At 45.1% G+C, this 20,880-nt stretch overlaps 1 protein-coding gene across 3 annotated transcripts in view; it reads right to left on the bottom strand.

The window, feature by feature from the left end:
• LOC115154586 (roundabout homolog 1) overlaps nt 1–20,880 on the bottom strand; it is a 214,634-nt gene that overhangs the window by 134,873 nt on the left and 58,881 nt on the right. The window lies entirely within an intron of this gene.

Raw genomic sequence — 20,880 nt, 5'->3', positions numbered from 1 at the left:
AAACTCCCTAATTCCTTTGCATAATACCATGTGTCACTATGACTATAGCTGGTAGCAAACTATACAGGCCTAATGAGAGCAGGCAGGTATGAGAAGGGAGGAGGGAGTATAAGGGCTATAGAACAGAGAGCAAAAGGACTGCTTGTTAAAATATTCTTATGTGTCCATAGAAGTCTGTTAGCTGCCTTGTTGTGATCCGCAGGCTAGGCCAAGGATTACTATCCACACTCTAATTGGTCTGACAGAGATTTGGAGCTTGCTGGTACCTAGTTACTGGTCTATGCCTTGTAACAACATCACTCGTTTGGAGAGAGAGGTCTACCGTCTCTAAGGCTAATACAACACAGAGTTATTTAGAAGAACAAGAACAAAAACAAAAAAAGAGATTTCTATTGTTATGGTTTGGTGTTTTTTTATTGACTCTACTTGAGATTATTTAACAGAGCAAAATGGGTTGTGGTCTTGAATTAGGTCAGTGTGTCTGTCTCCTGAGAAGGTTTTAGTATTTTGTCAAGCCTAACGCTGGGGAGACCCCCATACCCTATACCTAATGACCTCATCCCTCTGGGGTTGTTTACGAGACGTCGCTGGCTGGGATCCGGGATGGGAACTAACAGGGAAAACCAGGATGGTATCCAGGGGAAGAGTTCAGTGCTGGCATGGAACACTGCCCTGGACGTGGATGTGATGGGAACGGACAGGATCAGGTTGTGTGAGAAAGTCCACTGGAAATCAGAGAGAGAGAAGCTGCCCCGCTCCGAACATTAAGTGGAGAAAATTGGAGGAAAGTTTGTCTAAGAACTCTCTCAGTTAAACCAGAATGAAGAAGTTAATAAGACCATCCTCTCTTCACCCCCCCCCCCCCCTCCATCTCTCTCTCCTTCCCCCCTCTCTATCTCTTCCCTGGCCAATTTTATAATGAGTTCTGGCAAATGTGGATTCAGCAGAACATCAAAGGATGTGCAGGAGCAGAGCAGTGTTTCTGGGTAATCACACGTGTTGAAATATTCATTCATCTGTTGGTTACTACACCTCTCCACTGACCAAGTACTCACCGTATGCCTCAACTCACCCAGGGGATGCACATCAAATCACCCCAATGGGAAATATGGTCAAATAAGGCCATAACAAATTGATTCTGTCCTCTCCATACCAGTAACTTCAAAGTCAACCAAGACAATGTCAAGTCACCCACTACTTCACAGTCTGTGTTTCCCATGCCTTCCAGACACGTATTCCAGACATACACACACAGTCACACACTCAGGGTCTTTATAGTGAAATACTCTCAGGCTGTATAAATTACAATTAAATGAACAGCTGAACACTGTCATTCACTCAGGTATGCGGGAGAGGAATGTGTGTATAAACTAAAGTCAAAAATAATAAAAAGTAAACAAATTAAATAACAATAACAAGGCTATATACAGGGGGTACCGGTACCAAGTCAGTGTGCGGTGTAATTTGAGGTAATTTGTATATGTAGGTAGGGGTGAAGTGACTATGCATAGATAATAAACAGCGTGTAGCAGCAGTGTACAAAACAAATGGGGGGGGGGGGTTTCAACGTATATAGTCTGGTGGCCATTGATTAATCGCTCAGCAGTCTATGGCTTGGGGGTAGAAGCTGTTAAGGAGCCTTTTGGTCCTAGACTTGGTGCTCCGGTACCGCTTGCTGTGCAGTAGCAGAGAAAACAGTCTATGAATTGGGTGACTGGAGTCTCTGACAATTTTATGGTCTTTCCTCTGACACCGCCTATTAAATGTCAGGAAGCTTGGCCCCAGTGATGCACTGGGCCGTACACACTACCCTCTGTAGCACCTTACAGTCAGATGCCGAGCAGTTGCCATACCAGGCGGTGATGCAACCGGTCAGGACTCTCTCGATGGTGTAGCTGTAGAACTTTTTGAGGATCTGGGGACCCATGGCAAATCTTTTCAGTCTCCTGAGGGGAAAAGGTTTTGTCGTGCCCGCTTCACGACTGTCTTGGTGTGTTTGGACCATGATAGATCGTTGGTGATGTGGACACCATGGAACTTGAAACTCTCGACCCGCTCCACTACAGCCCCATCGATGTTAATGAGGGCCTGTTCAGCCCGCCTTTTCCTGTAGTCCATGATCAGCTCCTTTGTCTTGATCACATTGAGGGAGAGGTTGTTGTCCTGGCACAACACTGCCAGTTCTCTGACCTCCTCCCTATAGGCTGTCTCATCGTTGTCGGTGATCAGGCTACCACTGTTGTGTCGTCAGCAAAGTTAACAATGGTGTTAGAGTCGTGTTTGGCCACGCAGTCGTGGGTGAACAGCGAGTACAGGAGGGGACTAAGTACACCCCCCTGAGGGGCCCCAGTGTTGAGGATCAGCGTGGCAGATGTGTTTGTTGCCTACCCTTACCACCTGGGGGGCAGCCCATCAGAAAGTCCAGGATCCAGTTGCAGAGGGAGGTGTTAGTCCCAAGGTCTTTTGCCTAGTGATGAGCTTCGTGGGCACTATGGTGTTGAACGCTGAGCTGCAGTCAATGAACAGCATTCTCACATAGGTGTTCCTTTTGTCCAGGTGGGAAAGGGCAGTGTGAAGTGCGATTGAGATTGCGTCATCTGTGGATCTGTTGGGGCGGTATGCGAATTGGAGTGGGTCTAGGGTATCTGGGAGGATGCTGTTGATGTGAGCCATGACCAGCCTTTCAAAGCACTTCATGGCTACCGACGTGAGTGCTACGGAGCGATAATCATTTAGGCAGGTTACTTTCGCTTTCTTGGGCACAGGGTCTATGGTGGTCTGCTTTAAACATGTAGGTATTACAGACTTGGTCAGAGAGAGGTTGAAAATGTCAGTGAAGACACTTCCCAGTTGGTCCGCGCATGCTCTAAGTACACGTCCTGGTAATCTGTCTGGCCCCGCGGCTTTGTGAATGATGGCCTGTTTAAAGGTCTTGCTCACATCGGCTACCGAGAGCGTTATCACACAGTCATCCAGAACACGGGTGCTCTCACGCATGTGTGCTTGCCTTGAAGCAAGCATAAAAGGCATTTAGCTCGTCTGGTAGGCTCACGTCACTAGGCAGCTCGCGTCTGGGTTTCCCTTTGTAGTCCGTAATAGTTTTCAAGCCCTGCCACATCCGACGAGCGTCAGAGCTGGTGTAGTTGGATTCAATCTTAATCCTGTATTGACACTTTGCTTGTTTGATAAAAATTTGGTAAAACTGATTTAAGTTTGCCTGTGTTAAAGTCCACAGCCACTAGGAGCGCTGCTTCTGGATGAGCATTTTCTTGTTTGCTTATGGCCTTATAGAGTTGGTTGAGTGCGGTCCTAGTGCCAGCATCGGTCTGTGGTGGTAAATAGACAGCTAAGAATAATATAGCAGAGACCTCTCTTGGTAGATAAGGTGGTCTACAGCTTATCATAAGGTACTCTACCTCAGGCGAGCTATACCTCGAGACTTCTTTAATATTAGACATCTTGCACCAGCTGTTATTGACAAATAGACACACATCCCCACCCCTCATGTTACCAGACGTAGCTTCTCTGTTCTGCCGGTGCATTGAAAAACCCGCAAGCTCTATATTATCCGTGTCGTCGTTCAGCCACGACTCAGTGAAACATAAGAAATCACAGTTTTTTATATCCCGTTGATAGGATAATCTTAATCGTAGGTCATCAATTTTATTTTCCAATGATTGCACATTAGCCAATAGAACGGATGGCAATTCGCTCGCCTACAAATTCTCAGAAGGCAACCCAACCTCCGCCCCCTTTTTCTCCGTCCTTTCTTCATGCATATGATGGGGATTTGGGCCTGTTCAAGGGAAAGCAGTATATCCTTCTCTTCGATCTCATTAAAGGAAAAAGCTTCTTCCAGTTCAAGGAGAGTAATCACTGTTCTGATGTCCAGAAGTTATTTTTGGTCATAAGAGATGGTAGCAGCAACATTATGTACAAAATAAGTAAAAAACGAAGTTACAAACAACACAAAAAAACTAACAAAATAACACAGTTGGTTAGGAGCATGTAAAATGTCAGCCATCCTCTTCGGCGCCATCTTAACAGTCTTACTGCATGATTGCAGCGGATTTACTAACGCATTAGTTCTAATAGCTATGTTGATTATGACATTACTTTAGCTAATATGGGGACAATGATGTAGGCTGTGTGTAGCGGTTATGATATGGTTTGGCGTGGAAACGTCACATACAGCTGTTGTGTTGTGAATTGAAGTCCACAAGCGACAAAGGGAAAAGGTGAGAGGAGGCGAGCGCATAGATGCGAGAAGAAATACAATGTGGCTGCTATGAAAGTGAACTGTGTTTACGCGTGATCAGGGGTGTATTCATTCTGCTGATTCTGTTGAGAAACATTTCCTAAACGGAAGCAACTGGAACGAAACGGGGATAAACGTACCTGAATTTTTTTTTTTTTTTACAACTGTTGGACTAATGATTACACCCTGATCAGCTAGATGCAGGCAAGAATGTGCAAGAAGGTATTGAACTTGTCACTGTCTGCCATCTCAAACTCTTCTCTCGACCTGTGTGCACCTACGTTCATTCATAGGCTAGGTTGTAGCAACCTCATGATGGGTATAGGGAAAATTTGAGTATCATGTAGTAGCCTAAACTTATTGCTGTTACATTGAACTGGGTGAATGGAATATGAATGACAGTCATCCAATATGGTGTAATAGAAATAAGGCCAGGCTAATGAAAAATAATACCCTCCTCCCTCATCTGAAATGGCACCGACCGCCACTGGTGTGTGTGTGTCAGCATGAACAGCATGTATTTTAGATCTTAATGACACCCTGGCAGCGGCAGCCAGATGTCAACTCTCTGTCACACTGTGAGGAGACAGCCTGAGCAGCACTGTGCACCAAGTCATTTACACAGCAGCGTAGAACCATAGCCCACTCAGGAGTGCATATCCCCACTTCTAGAATCCCCATCACAAACACACACAACCACACAAACACCCTCTTACAACTTGAAACAACTCTCTCACCATGGCCGGTCTACGGAGGCTATTTCCAAGGTCCTGTGGAACAGCAGAATGAATGGTCGAAGGCCTTGATGTTATTGGCTTGAATTGGAATTAAATGGCATCATAAATCCAAGGCAGGATTGAGATTCCGAGAAGGCTGCTGTTTCCAGAGAAGGCTGAGCCCAGATGAGGGGCACAGAGGGAGAGGGAGGGAGGGAGGGAGGGAGGGAGGGAGGGAGGGAGGGAGGGAGGGAGGGAGGGAAAACAATCCCGGGAGCAGCCTGGCGGAATGAAGGGATCTTTGGGAAAATGGCGTTGGGATTTAACGCGTGCTTAACAAGGCAACATAAATATTAGGATGGTAAATTAATGAGGGGCAAATTCACCCGGAGGAGGCATTTTCTATCAATACAGCCACAGTAAAGCGCCTGGCTGGGACATCGTTAAAAAGACATTCACTTCTGTGGGGGGGGGGGGGGGGGGGGGGGGGCTAGGGGACAGATAAGTGTTCCCCTAGCCTGGCCAAGGCCACAGTTAGTCATTAGCTGGACTGGAAGCTGGGAGATCCACACTGGGACTGGGAGCTGAGACAAATCTACCCTGGGGTCTAAGGTTGTGAGCTTATGAACCACCCATTATAACTCCCATCTTACTCACAGGACCCACACCAGTCTTTATGAGTGATTAAGGCTGGAAACAACTGAGCCTTCATCCCCACTCTGACCCAGTCCACATTACAGAGGGCCTCATCCCTCTTATCCAGTCTTATCCTACTGTGGTATATGCTATGGAACCATCCCTCAAACACAACACATCTGCAAAACAATTTGACCTTTGAGACTGTCAATAAAAAAGAATTACAGAGGGAAGAGTGGCAATAAAACACACAGTCCAGCGATGCAGTGCCCTGCCATAGAGAAGTCATTATGGTGAAGAAAAGTCCTTCCTAGAGCTCTATAATTACCCAACCTGAATCCACAGGAATTCTGCTAATGTCAATCACCCCCCCAGGACACCTCTTCCCCCTCGACTAGATGACATTTCCTATTGTATCGCGTCTCCCTTTCTCTCTCCCCTTGCACGCTGCATGCTGGTATTAAGGGATTCCTATAGGCACTTTGCGTGATGTATGTGTGTGTGTAGAGAGACAGAGAAACTGAGAGACAGCAATCTATGCTCTAACAGCAGTGGGTGGGTTCAGTGAAAGATGAGGCAGTGTGGATGGAGTGGACTCCATGTGGCTAGAGGGGGTAGGATTAAAGGCTTATGACATTTGCACTGCAGGACACTCATTATACAGCAGCCACGCAACCCTGCATAACCTCCCATCAATCCGACTATTATGTCGAGGCCTTGAATCAAAAAATATCAACCATGCGTTATTATCAATCGCACAAGACATCATGTTGTCAGAAGCAGCAGTACACTATTGTGCGTGTGTGTATCAGAGACACTGCAGGTTTGAACGTTGAGGTGAAACCCAGGTGTGTTGCTGCTGAGCTGAGCACGGTGCGGAGCGGTGTTCTACGGGAGCAAATGTCAGTGAGATTAATGACTATCTGAAGTTCCCTTTTATCACGGCGCTCATCCACACAGCCACAGATGCTCTGCCTGGATCTCTCATGAGTTCATTATTTCCACACACAACCACCAGAGACCACAAATGTCAGAGAAAGCACCACTCAACAGCTCTGATCCCCACCCCCTACACTCCCTCCACCCCCCAATCCCACCACCCCCATCACCCTGGAGCAATTTCTTCCGATGAGGTAAGGTTTCAATTTCAGATAGTCACAAAGGCATCAAATTTAGCTTGAAGTAGCAGTTTGAGCGCCTCTGCAATGGAGGGGCTGGCGGATCGCCACACACTGTGGTCGTTACTCAACTCTGGACTTTTATATTCGGGGAGAGAGACGAGAAGGGCTCTGGATGTACTGTAACCCAGCCTGAGAGAGACGGACTGAGTGCACTGCTACCTCTACTGCAGAGGAGGAACAATAGCCATCATCATCAGCTTACTGCAGACCATACAGGACACAGGAACAGGAGGATATTGTTATGATCACTCAGCGATGAAGTATTTGTGATGTGTACATTAGACTGAATAGATGAGAGATACGTATTCATGGCTTTTGTATCCGCTGCATTCAGGTGTGTATGGCTGAACAAACCGAACAGACAAGCCTGTTCCTGGTCCCTATCTCGGGCTCCACCTGAAATGCTGCGCACACCCACGCTTTATAACACACACACGTACGCACATGGACACACACACTATAACAAACACTGTACACCGAAACCGTATAGGCCCACAAACGCCCACACACACACAGTACACATACAAACTCTATACACAAACACACATACTAACTCAATCACTCCCACGTCATACAGCAACTATCTCCCTCCCTCACTAATGAAATCCCCCTTCATTCCAGCTCTTAATTAGAAGCCTCCAGACACTGGGTCCGTCCGTCCGTCCGTCCGTCCGTACTGAGTGCTGCTCTGCTAGGAGAGGAGACTGGCTCCAGATAGGTCAGGCAGGCTGAGGCTCCATTACAAGGTCAACCTCTGGTTAATTAAGCTGAAGATAGGCATGTCCACTCTCTGTGATAACAAGGTTAGCCCTCAGGGCACAATACTATACTGCTGCTGCTGATGAGGCACTCTCCCTCACTCCCTCTAAGACTGCAGAGTAACTCAAATCAGCCATGTTAGGTGAAGAGTGGCTGAAGGACAGGAGCTGGTTTGATGGGACTTGATTTGATGTGATGGAGAGGGGCTGTGGTAGAGCATACCGACCACACCATGCTGAGCCCAGGCCAGACCAGACCAGGAATGATGCCAGCCTCTCGGGACTGGAGCTATGATTGGGATGGTTAATCCATCCACATGGTTGAACCACCGCCACTGAGGCCCGGTAAACCAAGCCGCCACAATGGAGGAGCCAAGAGCGCCAAACACAATAGAAGAATGTTCACAATTACAGTATTCCAAGACAGAGAATCAGGCTATTTTCTCCATAGTGTTTAAAATGAATTTATTCCATGGGAACGACATTATGACAGAGACTGACTCTTTAAAATGTTAATGCATGGGTTTTAAAGTGGGAAATCAACACGTATCCAGCAGAATTCTGTCGACATCTAATAGAAAGTGTCCCTGATTCACATCGGCAGGCTGATCTCAGCTTATCGTCACACCACCGCATTGACTCCCAGTCCGGACGCCCCTCGCTTTCTCTTCCTCATTCAGATGAGGAAAGCTGCTGGGGTTTAGGGTAAGAATAGTGGGGTGGGATGAGGGCAGGTATAATGCAGCAGGGGTGTATTCAATCACAAATAATTATGGGAACTATTGGAGCCTTCAGCTTGACTCATTACACATGCTTATCAATGGATCCCAGGCCCCAGCATTACAGCTACTGGCTCATCATAGATCTGCAAAGGAAGTGTGGGTTGGTCTCTTTAATAAAAGAGAAAGGCACGGATGGGAAAGCTACTCATTAGGATTCAGTCTTCCCTTGAAAGCTTTGAACTGTGTATCTGGTGTGTCACCAATGACTGGCTAAGCGAGGGGGAGAGAGAAGGAGGATTGAGTGTGTGGTACAGGGATAATGTGCATTCCTCGCCTATCATCCCTAACGAGACTGAGCTGTTTCACACATCCTGATTAGCTCTAATCCTGGGTTTAATTAGTCAAAGAGCCAAGCTAATCACTAATGGGTGTGTGTGTGTGTGTGTGTGTGTGTGTGTGTGTGTGTGTGTGTGTGTGTGTGTGTGTGTGTGTGTGTGTGTGTGTGTGTGTGTGTGTGTGTGTGTGTGTGTGTGTGTGTGTGTGTGCGTGCGTGCATGTGAAGAGTACTGATCTCATATTTAGTCCATCAATCGATAGGCACCTTTATAGACCTGTCAGAGTTGACACAGAGCCAGATGAACATCAGCAACCTGCTATCACCATGGCATTTTACAGCTTACCTTTTAAAAACACATTTCCTCCCACACACACCTCCCACACAAACGTAATCCTCCATTAACCATAGACTAACTCATTTCCCATTGAAATCCAATTGGGGCAGGTGGGTGGTTTGTGATATGTTGGGGGGGAACTGTTAATGATGAGGTAGGCCCTAGAACAGTGGGTGCTAATTGAACCTAGAGAGGAGGGCATGTTGTCTGAGATCTGTCACTGTACTGTCAGGAAGGGTATGGGAGGAGGTGGAGAGGGAGGACAAGAAGAGGGTCAAATATGAAGCTAGTTATGAGTCCATCTGTCAAGGTGGGTCCTGTCTGGGTTAAATAAACAATGTTGTATGATGAGATGAAGGGTACTTGTCTCTAGGTGCCCTGAGTGTGTGGCATGCAACCCTATCACATTATATTACATTTCTTCTGTAAACATACAAGGTTGTGTGTAAACCCGCCCATCCAGGGTGTGAAGCTGCCTAATAGTTGTGTTTTAGTAAACGTTCAGCTGATGTCAAGAACACTATAATGAATTCCAGGGGATTTAAGAGAATGTAGATGTGTAGGGGAGTCCTGAGGGCTTGGTTTAGACTCCCACAAAGAAAAGGCGAGGGGGACAAGACGGGGGAGGGAGGTGGGGTGGGGAGGGGAGAGTGGTTAGTCAGACCCTCTCCCTCTGACCACAGGAGGCTCCTTGTAGGAAACCAGCTAGGGGAAATGGGTGAGGGGAACAGCCTTTTATTTGATTAAACATTTCCACCTAGGTCGGCACTGCTCAATGGGTTCCACTCTGTATTCAGCCATAGTTTATTTAGGGGAAAAGCTGATATTGACGCTCCAAAACAAACACAGCATAACATAGGTCACTATTAGGTCCTTGTTTATAGGTTAAAACCCCACTGGGGTATCGGCAACCCATGAGGCCTTGTCATAACAGCATAATATCCACTCCAAATGTGTTTTTCACAAAGACTCTTTTGAAAGCCATCTGAGAGTGAAACCAGCTGGCTGACCCTCTCCACACACACACACACACACACACACACACACACACACACACACACACACACACACACTCCCTGTCTCCATATAGCTTTACTGCGGGAGGAGGAGGAGGAGGAGGACACTGGCTGGAGAGCCAGAGTAAACAGACCCTCCAGAGCCGGACGCGTGGGATTCCTCCTGATCTCAACCAACCACAGACAACCTTATGGGCTGGAGAGAAAACTAAGCAGCGTTTATTTACAGAACCAATTATCCAAAACTGCCCTCGCTCGCACTGAGCACACAGCAGATGCCGGACACCTCAGAAGGACAGGAAGCTTTGGTAGAGATAGACCAAATAGCCTACAGTAAACCACAATACTCTTTGTATTCTTTAGCTTTGGGACCCATGGTCTATCCAGGTCAACAGACCAACATGGACCAGGTTGGTTGGTATGCAGAGGGAAGATTGCAGGTTTGGTTTGGGGTCAGTTGACAGGGTTGTTTGGGGGGGGTCCTTTCAGGTTCACCTCAGGTCCCAGGATGCAACAGTCTGAAGGCCTCACAGCAATGTGGGCTGAGGGGGAGGAGGGTGAGGCTGAGTGGGAGATGGGGAGCTCCATGCCCCAGGCCAGAAACAATCATTCAGAGATGGGGAGTTCCATGCCCCAGGCCAGAAACAATCATTCAGAGATGTGGAGTTCCATACCCCAGGCCAGAAACAATCATTCAGAGATGGGGAGTTCCATGCCCCAGGCCAGAAACAATCATTCAGAGATGGAGAGTTCCATGCCCCAGGCCAGGAACAATCATTCAGAGATGGGGAGTTCCATGCCCCAGGCCAGGAACAATCATTCAGAGATGGGGAGTTCCACACCCCAAACCAGGAACAATCATTCAGAGATGGGGAGTTCCACGCCCCAGGCCAGGAACAATCATTCAGAGATGGGGAGTTCCATGCCCCAGGCCAGGAACAATCATTCAGAGATGGGGAGTGCCATGCCCCAGGCCAGGAACAATCATTCAGAGATGGGGAGTGCCATGCCCCAAGCCAGGAACAATCATTCAGAGATGGGGAGTGCCATGCCCCAGGCCAGGAACAATCATTCAGAGATGGGGAGTTCCATGCCCCAGGCCAGGAACAATCATTCAGAGATGGGGAGTTCCATTCCCCAGGCCAGGAACAATCATTCAGAGATGAGGAGTGCCATGCCCCAGGCCAGAAACAATCATTCAGAGATGTGGAGTTCCATACCCCAGGCCAGAAACAATCATTCAGAGATGGGGAGTTCCATGCCCCAGGCCAGGAACAATCATTCAGAGATGTGGAGTTCCATGCCCCAGGCCAGGAACAATCATTCAGAGATGGGGAGTTCCATGCCCCAGGCCAGGAACAATCATTCAGAGATGGGGAGTTCCATGCCCCAGGCCAGGAACAATCATTCAGAGATGGGGAGTGCCATGCCCCAGGCCAGGAACAATCATTCAGAGATGGGGAGTGCCATGCCCCAGGCCAGGAACAATCATTCAGAGACACATTCCAGGCTCTCCTCAGGGGCAAAGATTTGTGTGTGTGTGTGTGTGTGTGTGTGTGTGTGTGTGTGTGTGTGTGTGTGTGTGTGTGTGTGTGTGTGTGTGTGTGTGTGTGTGTGTGTGTGTGTGTGTGTTTGTGCATGCGTGTGTGTGGAGGTGTGATGACCTCTGACCTGTAGCCCCACAGGCACTTGTTAAAGCCCTCCATGTCTTCCTCAGCTCACTGAGCACCCCAGGAAACCAGCACGTAAACAAGGAAAGCAATCAGAAAACACTGCTTTCAGCACAGCTCTTACAACACACCCACACACACACACACACACACACACACACACACACACACACACACACACAAATGAGCACACACAAACACCATTATGCGCACGCGCGCACACACACACACACACAAATGAGCACACACAAACACCATTACGCGCACGCGCGCACACACACACACACACACACACACACCCCTACATCCAAACACACAAAGGATCTTTCAAACAACTTGTCGATAAAGGAAAGAGGGTCCATTTGTTGGTAGGGAAATAAAAACAAGATATACCATTGCAAAATTCCCTCTAAATGCACTTTATATAACTGCACTATGCTTTGTTGAGCTGCAAACCAATAAAGCATGACCAAGACTGACCAAGCAGTGAAAACAAATGGATGGTTACAGTTGCATAGTGGTGTGGTTTTATTGTGGTTTATTGCAGGTCTTCGTTTTTCTCTGGTAGGGCGATAAAATCCTTTTGTCAGGTATTCAAGTGTTCCTAGTGAGCAGTGTTCTCGTTGTGTCAGTGTACTGCTCTTCTTTCTAGTGGCTTGGCAACACACCTGGCTTACAGGGGCCATTTGTCACAGCTTTGTTTCCATAATGGTTAACTGTAGATCACTGGGTTGTGTGTGTGGGAGTGTGTGTGTGTGTTAGGACACGGGAACGCGACGTAAGAAAAAAGATAACAACGTAATCTTGCCATACTGTCACCTCCAGCTCAACTCTCAACAAAAACACTGCCAACTCAATTCAATGATAAATCACAAACCAGGTTTAAAATATCCACCCCAAAACGACAAGGAAACAAATTGCTTTAAAAACCATTATGATGTGGTGAAGAACGTAAGCCATGCCAAGACTGCTGCCGGCAGGAGAGAGAGAAAGAACACATAGGAATGACTGAATGCTACGTTTAGCTTGAGCTGTGTGTGTGTGCTTCCTTTTAAACAAACACAACCATTTGAGCACACATCTGCCAGCTAGAATGAACCAGCTCCGGCCCTGATGTGAGGATAGCTCCTAAAACGTACTGTATGGGGAGATCACACACACTGTTCACTCCTCCACCCCCCCTCTCTCCCTTCCTCCCTTATTCCCTCCCTTATCCCCTCTTACTGACTCAGTCATTTACATCTTATGGTGGACATGCTGGGAGACACATTCCATTCAAACTGTGCTGCTTCTCCCTCATTAGTTCATTATTCCAGAGGAAGAACAGGAGGAAACTGACAAGTCCGTCAAGAACAGGGATATCAAAGGGAGAATCTTTAGAGCACAAGACGGCCCAGCCATCAGACTCATCATCCGTAGCGGAGGAGTCTCATTAGTGGAGGAACACAGTGAATCACAGTCAGCATCAAATAGACTGGAGGGAGACTCATTAACATACGGGATGACATAGCAGGTCAGCCTCCTCATCAAGCTGTATTAGTCCATAATACTCCATGCTGTGTTTTTACTGACGGTGTCACAACACAGGACTGTGGGCTGTCCCTCTGTCAGGAGCATGGGTGCCACTGTGTCACTGTCAACTAGCCAGCGTGTCCAGGTACATGTGAACTCTGACCTGTGCTCAGCTATCAAGGCAGTGGCAGGCCAGGTGTCTCCAAGCTGTCCTCCCCTCTGGAAAGTGGAAACGTAAATGACAGAGCATATTCTGACCCATTTCTTTTCTGTCCCCTCCTCCTCTCACACTCCTTCCTGACCTCCTTCAGAATGAGATATCTGGCCCAGCCATGGCTGAGAGAGTCTCAAGGCAAACAAGGCTTGGACAGGAAGGAGGCTATTATCTCAGGCCAACGTTCCTCATTCACAAGCCCCTTATACGAGCAGTGTTGGAAACAACAGTCCAGAAAAACACAATTCAAAGGAGGGAAAACATAGATGTGTTTCTCTTGGGAGAGATTCCCGTTTGAGGCTGAGAGTTTACAGAGCATTCATTAAGGAGAACGTTGGCTGTTAAAAACATGGAGGCATGGGGAGGAGGGAGCGGTGGGACCGACGGGTAAGGCTACTTAGCATCACTCCAGGGATGCATCATTCAGATTTGCAGGGGGAACAAATTCTTTCCTACTGCTTTTAATGGGCATCATTTAAAGTATACGGATTATTCCATTACAATACCAAATGTAGCATTGAGAAGAGGAATGAGACTGTCATAGCAGGGATGTTCTAGGCGAGGCAGCTACACAAAGCTGCAGTATTCTGTCTGAGAAGCATCCTGAGCACAACACATGTACAGGTCTAGAATTGTCTTGTACTTAAAGGTCCTTTGTTCTCTCATCTGTTGTTGTGCCGTGGAGAGGGAGAGACAAGACAAGGTGGCATACTTAAAATACTTGTCCAAGTAGGGTGGGAAAAGCTAAGCTATGGAGCGAAACACCTGAGAACAATCTGTTTAGTAAACAGGGGCCACTTTGAATGGATGGTATGCCGCACAGCAGGCCACTGGGGTATCATGGACCTGTTACCTCTACTATCCCTTTACTCTGGGGTAAGAAGGAGGCCTGCACACACACACACACACACACACACACTCACACCAGCCCGGCTTGAAAAGGGGCATTAAAGGCATGCTCCGGAACTCTGGCGACTACTAAGTACTTTTTAAACCTTCTGCTTTGGGCTGGACGTGTCAATGTGTAGTTCATACATGCATAATCTATGAGTAGAATTCCTGTTTTACCTCAATTAGCCACGAAAACCCTAGTTTGAAAGTGACTGTTTTTCTGGACGCTGTGCTGCATCGTGCCATTAGCACTTCCTCAACACATTACTGCTATGACACATAAAGCCGGTAATGGGGCCGCAGTCTAACTTACTTATAACAGTGTTTCCCAAACACCATATGTCTTCATAACTCCATTATATATTCAGTTGAAGTCGTAAGTTTACATACACCTTAGCCAATTACTTTAAAATCAGTTTTTCACAATTCCTGACATTTAATCCTAGTAAAAATTCCATGTCTTAGGTCAGTTAGGATCACCACTTTATTTTAAGAAGGTGAAATGTCAGAATAATTGTAGAGAGAATTATTTATTTCAGCTTTTATTTCTTTCATCACATTCCCAGTGGGTCAGAAGTTTACATACACTCAATTAGTATTTGGTAGCATTGCCTTTAAATTGTTTAACTTGGGTCAAACGTTTCGGGTAGCCTTCCACAAGCTTTCCACAATAAGTTGTGTGAATTTTGGCCCATTCCTCCTGACAGAGCTGGTGTAGCTGAGTCAGGTTTGTAGGCCTTGCTCGCACATACTTTTTCAGTTCTGCCCACAAATTTTCTATAGGATTGAGGCCAGGGCTTTGTGATGGCAACTCCAATACCTTGACTTTCTTGTCCTTAAGCCATTTTGCCACAACTTTGGAAGCATGCTTGGGGTCATTGTCCATTTGGAAGACCCATTTGCAACCAAGATTTAACTTCCTGACTGATGTCTTGAGATGTTGCTTCAATATATCCACATAATATTCCTGCCTCATGATGCCATCTATTTTGTGAAATGCACCAGTCCCTCCTGCAGCAAAGCAGCCCCACAACATGATGCTGCCACCCCCGTGCTTCATGGTTGGGATGGTCTTCTTCAGCTTGCAAGCCTCCCCCTTTTTCCTCCAAACATAACAATGGTCATTATGGCCAAACAGTTCTATTTCTGTTTCATCAGACCAGAGGACATTTCTTCAAAATGTACGATCTTTGTCCCCATGTGCAGTTGCAAACCATAGTCTGGCTTTTTTATGGAGGTTTTGGAGCAGTGGCTTCTTCCTTGCTGAGCGGCCTTTTAGGTTATGTCGATATAGGACTCGTTTTACTGTGGATATAGATACTTGTACCTGTTTCCTCCAGCTTCTTCACAAGGTCCTTTGCTGTTGTTCTGGGATTGAGTTGCACTTTTCGCACCAAAGTACATTCATCTCTAGGAGACAGAACGTGTCTCCTTCCTGAGCGGTATGACGGCTGTGTGGTCCCATGGTGTTTATACTTGCATACCATTGTTTGTACAGATGAACGTGGTACCTTCAGGCATTTGGAAATTGCTCCCAAGGATGAACCAGACTTGTGGAGGTCTCCAATTTGTTTTCTGATGTCTTGGCTGATTTCTTTTGATTTTCCCATGATGTCAAGCAAAGAGGCACTGAGTTTGAAGGTAGGCCTTGAAATACATCCACAGGTACACCTCCAATTGACTCAAATTATGTCAATTAGCCTATCAGAAGCTTCTGAAGCCATGACATAATTTTCTTGAATTTTCCAAGCTGTTTAAAGGCATAGTCAACTTAGTGTACATATACTTCTGACCCACAGGAATTGTGATACAGTGAATTATAAGTGAAATAATCTGTCTGTAAACAATTGTTGGAAAAATGACTTGTGTCATGCACAAAGTAGATGTCCTAACCGACTTGCCAAAATTATAGTTTGTTAAAACCTGTCTGGGCTAGGGGGCAGTATTTTCACGGCCGGATGACAAACGTACCCAATTTGAACAGGTTACTACTCTGGCCCAGAAACTAGAATATGCATATTATTAGTAGATTTGGATAGAAAACACTCTGAAGTTTTTAAAACGGTTTAAATGGTGTCTGTAAGTATAACAGAACTCATATGGCAGGCAAAAACCTGAGAAAAATACAAGCAGGAAATGAAAATCTTGTTGCTGTACTTTTTTCAAGTCATTGCCAATGGAACACACAGTGACTAAGGATTCATTTTACACTTCCTAAGGCTTCCACTAGATGTCAACACTCTTTAGAAAGTTGTTTGAGGCATCTATGATGAACAGAGACTGAATGAGAAGGCTGGGAAGTTGGTAACCCAGGGAATGACATCACTTCATTGGTGCGCGTTCATGTGAGAAGGGACCTGTGTTCCAAAATGTTTTTCAAGACACAGGAATGGTCCGGTTGAAATATTACTGAAGTTTCACGTTAAAATGGCCCTAAAGATTGATGCTATACAACGTTTGATATGTTTGAACGAACGTAAATAGATATTTTTTTTTACTTTCGTCGTGACACTTTCTTCGAGTGTCCTACATTTTGAGTAGCTTACTGAACGCGCTAACAACATGGAGTTATTTGGACATAAATTATGAACTTTATCGAACAAAACAACATTTGTTGTGGACCTGGGATTCCTGGAAGGGCCTTCTGATGAAGATTATTAAAGGTAAGTGAATATTTGTAATGTTATTTATGCATTTAGATGACTCCAAAATGGCGGCTATCTGTATTGCCTAGAGTATTTTTCTGAGCGCAGTACTCAGATTATTGCAAAGTGTGCTTTCCCCGTGAAGCTTTTTTGAAATCTGTCAATGCGGTTGCATTCAGGAGATGTTAATCTATAATTCTTTGAATAACAGTTTCATATTTTATCAACGTTTATGACGAGTATTTTTGTAAATTGTAGTACTGATTCACCGGTGGTTTTGGGGGAAATACATTTTCTGAACGTCACGCGCCGATGTAAAATGCTGTTTTTGGATATAAATATGAACTTGATAGAACAAAAAATGCATGTATTGTCTAACATAATGTCCTAGGAGTGTCATCTGATGAAGATTGTCAAAGGTTAGTGCATAATTTTAGCTGGTTTTCTGCTTTTGGTGACGCCTGTCCTTGCATTGAAAATGGCTGTGTGTAATTTTTTGTCTATGTACTGTCCTAACATAATCTAACTTTATGCTTTCGCCGTAAAGCCTTTTTGAAATCGGACAACGTGGTTGGATTAAGGAGATGTTTATCTTTCAAATGGTGTAAAATAGTTGATTGTTTGAGAAATTGAAATGATTTGATTTTTGCTATCTTGTCAAGCAATCCTGTTACCGGGATGAGAATGGGAAGGGGGTCCCCTAGAGGTTTTAAAAAGACATTTGGTTGAAAAATGAGTTTTAATGACTCCAACCTTAGTGTATGTAAACTTCCAACTTTAACTGTATATATATTTCCCTAGTAAAGTGGAAAAACTCAGAAGTGAAATGACAACATTGAATAGTGAACAATAATATTTGTGTATACTGAACAAAAATATAAATGCAACATGTAAAGTGTTGGTCCCATGTTTCATGAGCTGAAATAAAACATTCCATACATTTTCAAAACGCACAAAAAACGTATTTTCTCTCAAATGTTGTGCACAAATTTCCTTACATCCCTGTTAGTGAGCATTTCTCCTTTGCCAAGATAATCCATCCACCTGACAGGTGTGGCGTATCAAGAAGCTGATTAAACAGCATGATCAATACACAAGTGCACCTTGTGCTGGGGACAATAAAAGGCCACTCTAAAATGTGCACAACACAATGTCACACAACACAATGCCACAGATGTCTCAAGTTTTGAGGGAGCGTGCAATTGGCATCCTGACTACAAGACTGTCCACCAGAGTTGTTGCCAGAGAATTTAATATTAATTTTTCTACCATAAGTCGCCTCTAACATCGTTTTAGAGAATTTGGCAATACGTCCAACCGGCCTCACAACCGCAGACCACATGTGATCACGCCAGCCCAGGATCTCCACATCTGGCTTCTTCACCTGTGGGATCATCTGAGACCAGCCACCCAGACAGCTGTTGAAACTGAGGAGTATTTCTGTCTGTAATAAAGCCCTTTTGTGGGGAAAATTTGCTTCTGATTGGCTGGGCCAGGCTCCCCAGTGGGTGGGCCTGGCTCCCAAGTGGCCTATGACCTCCCAGGCCCACCCATGGCTGTGCCCCTGCCTAGTCATGTGAAATCCATAGATTAGGGCCTAATGAATTTATTTCAATTGGCTGATTTCCTCATATGAACTGTAACTCAGTAAAATCATTGAAATTGTTGCATGTTGCGTTTATATATATTTTTCAGTAAATACATATAAAATAATGAAAGAAGGATTGCTGTTTTGAATTTGGTCAAGTCGTGTGAGAGAGGTGGAAAAACGACTGCTATCCATCAATAATGATAAGCCACCAGGTATAGACAACCATGATGGGAAACTATTGAGAATGGTAGCAGACTGTATTATCACCAGGCATTGACAACCATGATGGGAAACTATTGAGAATGGTAGCAGACTGTATTATCACCAGGCATTGACAACCATGATGGGAAACTATTGAGAATGGTAGCAGACTGTATTATATCACCAGGCATTGACAACCATGATGGGAAACTATTGAGAATGGTAGCAGACTGTATTGCCACCCCTATTTGCTAGATCTTTAACCAAAGCCTAAAGGAGTGTGTGTCCACAGGCGTGGAAGGAAGCTAAAGTAATTCCACTGCCTAAAAATAGCAATGCAGCCTTTGCTGGCTCTAACAGCCCTCTCTCTCTCTATTTTATTATATATATTTTTTTACAAACGATTTGCCACTGGTCTCACACAAAGCTATAATGACTATGTCTGCAGATGATTCCACAGTAAATGTCAGCACCCAAAGCCAGTGAGTTCACTAAAATTATAAATAAGGAGTTACAGTCAGTATCCGAATGGTTGATTAATAATAAATTGGTCGTAAATACAGCTACAACTAAAAGCATTGCATTTGGTTTAAAACATTCTCTAAGACCTAAACCTCAACTGGAGTTGTGTAAGAAAGGTGTGACCCCTGAGTTGAGGAAGCTAAACTCCTGGGTTTTAACGTAGGATGGTCAATTATCATAGTCAAGTCATATTGACAAAGCTGTTGTGAAGACGGGGGGGGGTGTTATAAAAATATGTTCTTTGTTTTTGACACAAAAATCAACTGTACTAGTTGTTCAGGCTCTGGTCTTGTCCCATCTTGATTACTGTCTGGTAATATGGTCAAGTGCAGCAAATAAAGATCTAGCAAAGCTGCTGCTGGTTCAAAACAGAGCAGCATCCTTGCCCTTAACTGCACATACAGAACTAACATCAACAACATGCAGGCAGGTCTTTCCTGGTTGAGGGTTCACGAGAGATTATCTGCATCAATCCTTGTTCTTGTGAGATATGTTACTGTGTTGAAATGTCCAAATTGTCTGTATAATCAACTTACATATAGCTCTGACAGACATACTTATCCCACCAGACATGCCACCAGTGGTCTCTTCACAGTCCCCAAATCCAGAATGAATTCAAGGCAACGCACAGTATTGTATAGAGCCATGGAAATGTGCTTTAAATAAACGAATAAAACAACACTTCACAACACAATGCCTCTCCCCAAGCTGACTTAGTTGTAATGTCTATGTTAATGTTTTTGTAAATTGTTAAGTATTTTTGTCTGTAATGTATTTTTCGTTATGAGTCGGACAACAGGAAAATAAGCTATCGCCATTGGCATCGGCTAACGGGGATCACAATAAAATGTAAAATACAATAAAATGCCTTGTTCATATAGCTAAGTGCAGTTTGCTCATTCACAATCAAACAGAAAAGGCTATGGTTTTGTTTAAAGAGTATATTATACATCTCTATATCACTGTTAGTCCTATCAATATGGGCCAGTCCCATCAGTATGTACACAAGCCTGTTCAGACTAGCGGTGTTGTTAATGGGACTTCATTAGGCCTCTCTCCACTGACCTGGGCCTCTTTCTACTGTTAGTCATTAACCTGCACCACTGCTGATCTCAGCCACCAGAAAGTGTGTGTTGACCGGTTGTTACACTTTTACAAACCCTTCGTGTGTTCCTGCTTATTTACTCCTGAAGAATAACTATTTCAAGTCACTCTTGCTCTTTCTCTCTCTCACACACACACACACACAACACACTCTTTATCACTTTGACTCTAAGTGTAACACCGATAGTGGCAAAGCTGGCACCCTGACAGGTGATTACCCAGGAGAAGGCACAGTCAGGACACTAAAACAATATAAGGAGGACATGGTCTCATTCTTTATCTCAGGATCTCTGCTGATGTGATTGCCAGTGATTCATAATTACAAATGTTTACAGCAGGCAGTTCACCTGGGATACAAGTCAGTATTTGATATATATATATATATATATATATATATATATATATCTGAGGACATCCGGAGATGACGTGGAAATCAGCCACAAGGGGCAATAGTGAGTGAGAGCTGTTACTTTCAAGTAGGCGTTGTAAACAGGGATGACGGGTGGGCATACAGTAAGCATCTGCCTCTGGTTATAAAGGTTGCATGTTCAAATCCAGCTATAGAACGTAGA

Source organism: Salmo trutta, chromosome 19 (assembly GCF_901001165.1).
Source record: "Salmo trutta chromosome 19, fSalTru1.1, whole genome shotgun sequence".
NCBI classification, from domain to species: domain Eukaryota; kingdom Metazoa; phylum Chordata; class Actinopteri; order Salmoniformes; family Salmonidae; genus Salmo; species Salmo trutta.
The sequence above is the reverse complement of the archived record's forward strand: the minus strand, read 5'-3'. Positions and strand labels throughout refer to the sequence as shown.